Here is a 4,460-nt window from a genome sequence, read left to right as displayed (position 1 = left end):
ATAAGGGGACTACGAGCAGATAAGAGGCAATCCGCAATTTCAATTAAGACATTAATGAGCAAGCTTGGACAGACGTAGTCAATATAACTAACTATATGTTCAGTACTTTTAAAATGTTCAGCAACAGAATTCAGAACATGGGCCGTTCTTACAGTTCTCTCTGTACACCAAGTCAGAACCTTAGGATAAATATAGGGAGCATATAAGCAGACAATGAAAGCTCTTACATTATTCAATGATGCCATTTCTTTAAAACAGACCACCAAGTCACAACAGTAGGCTAAGCTATGAGGGGAAAGGGACCAAATTATTAGGGTGAGGCACATGGGCTACTAACAGCTTACTACACAACATACACTTGGTATTAATTTCTTAGCTACAATATACATATCTCCCAGGCATATTACATAATTTATGCAGCAGCATACAATACATTTTTGGACTCACCTTATTGTGCTGTGCTCACTTGAACAGGAAGGTGGTGCAGCGATCCTTGTGGGCAAATGTTGTCATAAAAGTCTAGTATTCTCTGTATTTATGGCGGTTTCAAGACAACTGGGAACTATGAAAAAAACAAGGTCGAATCATGATGATGTCAGTGATCTTCAGGTCGGAGCTCAAGACAGAGGCCCGAGTTCCCGACTTGGAATTCTGAGTTGGATGACCGTATTTTTCCAGTGGGAGCTAGTTTTTTTTTCAGAGTTCCCAGTTGTCTTGAACTCACTGAAGTGGTCAGTGACCTTGAGCCTTCTTGGATGGGCACTTCTAATGTAACTCTATGGCAGTACCCAAGGGGCTTGAATTTTCTAGCTCTACCTGTAGATTTTGCGGTGACATAGTGTCCCCGTGAGTGACAGAACACTGAGCAAATCACGGCGCAACTAGAAAACATTCCCAACCCCTACACGTCGTATTTTCCGTTGGCTGCCCCACCACCACAGAAACCACTGAGCTAGTCTGAAACACCTGCCTTTTGGAGCTGCCTTACTCAAGAAAGCAAAAATGAGACCATGTGTGCCGCTTGATTAACTCAATAATTTATTTTTACATGGTTTGCAAAATTATATGTGACATGTATAAATACCAAAATAACATTGCAATTCAAGCAAATCAATGCCCCACCTGCCCTGAATGACGGGTCGACACGGGTTATAAATACTATAGATTTTACAGACTGTACTGTTGTTTTCACTATAGTATTTATTTAGTGTAGTATACTCTTACCATTTACAGTTAACTATAGTATAAATACTGTAGTAAAAGAAAACCGTGCCTCTTCATCTGCATTGCTTGCCCTTTGGGGTTTTAGGATGGGTTCTGCATACACACTTTGTGACAACTGCTGATGTAAAAAGGACTTTATAAATACACATTTGACTGATAGTATATACTATGGTAATTAATGTAGTGTTTTTGCTGACTGTAGTATACTTAATTAAGCAATAAGGCACGAGGGGGTGTGGTATATGGCCAATATATCACTGCTAAGGGCGGTTCTTAGGCACGACGCAACGCAATTAGAGCAGTAAAAATAAATGTTTTGTCATACCCGTGATATATGGTCTGATATACCATGGCTGTCAGCCAATCAGCATTCAGGACTCGAACCACCCAGTTTATAATGTAGTATTACTATAGTGTTTTTGCAGACATGACTCTTATTATTTTTTACAAAGAAGTGGAGGCTTTCTCCGTCAGGAAACCTACTGGAGAATTACAAAAATAACACATTTTCCATAACCGGTGAGTACAGAAATTTGCATCCTGTAGCTCTAACTCCAAAAAGTTTTGGGACACTGTAAAGTCCATGGAGAACAAGAGCACCTCCTCCCAGCTGCCCACTGCACTGCTAGGTAACACTGTCATCACCGATAAATCCACGATAATAGAGAATTTCAAGAAGCATTTTTCTACGGCTGGCCATGCTTTCCTCCTGGCTACACCACCCCGGCCAACAGCTCTGAACCCCCTGCAGCTACTTGCCCAAGCCTCCCCAGCTTCTCCTTCACCCAAATCCAGATAGCAGATGTTCTGAAAGAGCTGCAAAACCTGGACCCGTACAAATCAACTGGGCTTTGTCACGCCCAGACCTTAGAGAGACGTTTTATTTCTCTATTTGGTTAGGTCAGGGTGTGATTAGGGTGGGCATTCTATGTTTCCTATTTCTTTGTTTTTGGCCGAGTGTGGTTCCCAATCAGAGGCAGCTGTCTATCGTTGTCTCTGATTGGGAATCATACTTAGCCTTTTTCCCACCTGTGTTTTGTGGGTAGTTATTTTCTGTTTTGTCTCTGTTGCCTGACATAATTGTACGCTTTCGTTTTGTTACTTTGTTCGAGTGTTTTTTGATAAATAAAAAAATGATGAACACTTTTCACGCTGCGCTTTGGTCCACTCCTTCCGACGACAGGCTAGACAATCTGGACCCTCTCTTTCTAAAAATTATCCGCCACCATTGTTGCAACCCCTATTACTAATCTGTTCAACCTCTCTTTCATATCGTTCGAGATCCCTAAAGATTGGAAAGCTGCCACGGTCATCCCCCTCTTCAAAGGAGGTTACACTCTAGACCCAACCTGTTATAGACCTATATCCGCCCTGCCTTTCTTAAGTCTTCGAAAGCCAAGTTAATTAACAGATCACTGACCATTTCGAATCCCACCGTACCTTCTCCGCTGTGCAATCCGGTTTCCGAGCTGGTCACGGGTGCACCTCAGCCACACTCAAGGTACTAAACGATATCATAACCGCCATCGATAAAATATTGTACTGTGCAGCCATCTTTATCGACCTGGCCAAGGCTTTCGACTCTGTCAATCACCGTTTTCTTATCGGCAGACTCATCAGCCTTGGTTTCTCAAATGACTGCGTCGCCTGGTTCACCAACTACTTTTCAGACAGAGTTCAGTGTATCAAATTAGAGGGACTGTTGCCTGGACCTCTCGCAGTGTCTATGGGGGTACCACAGGCTTCAATTCTCAGGCCGAATCTTTTCTCTGTATATATCAACGAAGTCGCTCTTGCTGCGGGTGATTCCCTGATCCACCTCTACGCGACGACACCATTCTGTATACATCTGGCCCTTCTTTGGACACTGTTAACAAACATCCAAACGAGCTTCAATGCCATACAACACTCTTTCTGTGGCCTCCAACTGCTCTTAAATGCTAGTAAAACTAAATGATGTATCAAATACTTATGTCATGCAATAAAATGCAAATGAATTACTTAAAAATCATACAATGTGATTTTCTGGATTTTTGTTTTTAGATTCCGTCTCTCACAGTTGAAGTGTACCTATAATAAAAATTACAGACCTCTACATGCTTTGTAAGCAGGAAAACCTGCAAAATCGGCAGTGTATCAAATACTTGTTCTCCCCACTGTATTATCCACCACTGCGACCTGTATGCTCTAGTCGGCTGGCCCTTGCTACATATTCGTCGCCAGACCCACTGGCTCCAGGTCATCTATAAAAGTCTTTGCTAGGTAAAGCTCCACCTTATCTCAGCTCACTGGTCACAATAACAACACCAGCAGGTATATCTCAATGGTCATCACAAAACAACACCTATTAGGTTGCCTTTCCTTCCAGTTCTCGGCTGCCAATGACTGGAACAAATTGCATAAATCGCTGAAGCTGGAGACTTATATTCCCTCACTAACTTTAAACATCAGCCATCTGAGCAGCTAACCGATCGCTGCAGCTGTACATAGCTCATCTGTAAATAGCCCATCCAATCTACCTACCTCCTCCCCATATTGTTTTTATTTACTTATCTGCTCTTTTGTAAACCAGTATTTCTGGGGCGGCAGCGTAGCCTAGTGGTTAGAGCGTTGGACTAGTAACTGGAAGGTTGTGAGTTCAAACCCCCAAGCTGACAAGGTACAAATCTGTCGTTCTGCCCCTGAACAGGCAGTTAACCCACTGTTCCCAGGCCATCATTGAAAATAAGAATGTCTTAACTGACTTGCCTGGTTAAATAAAGGTAAAAAAAAACGTTTAAAAAACTTGCACATTATCATCTGCACATCTATCACTCCAATGTTAATTTGCTAAATGGTAATTACCTCCTCACACCGCTTTGCTTTATCATGGCCAGGTCGCAGTTGTAAATGAGAACTTCTACCTGGTTAAATAAAGGTGAAAATAATACAAATAAGTAGGCCTAAACGGGCAGTTCAGTTCTTTCTATTTTCTGTAACATGCAGGGAACACAATATATGCTATATACTTGGTATGTAACTTTTTCACTTATGGCTGGCACAAATTTGCGATATGGGGGAGGGGAATGGGCAGGGTACATGCAAATTTAATACTGTAGTTTTTACTCTAGTTAAAAAAGTGTTGTGTTTTTGCGGACTTTACTGTAGTATTTACTACAGTGTTTTTTTTCAGATAATACTGTATAATTTACTATAGGATTCTACAGTATAATACACCATTCTATAGTAAGTACTAC

This window comes from Oncorhynchus kisutch, linkage group LG1 (genome assembly GCF_002021735.2).
Source record: "Oncorhynchus kisutch isolate 150728-3 linkage group LG1, Okis_V2, whole genome shotgun sequence".
In the NCBI taxonomy this organism is placed as follows: Eukaryota; Metazoa; Chordata; class Actinopteri; order Salmoniformes; family Salmonidae; genus Oncorhynchus; species Oncorhynchus kisutch.
Note: the sequence above shows the minus strand (reverse complement) of the source record.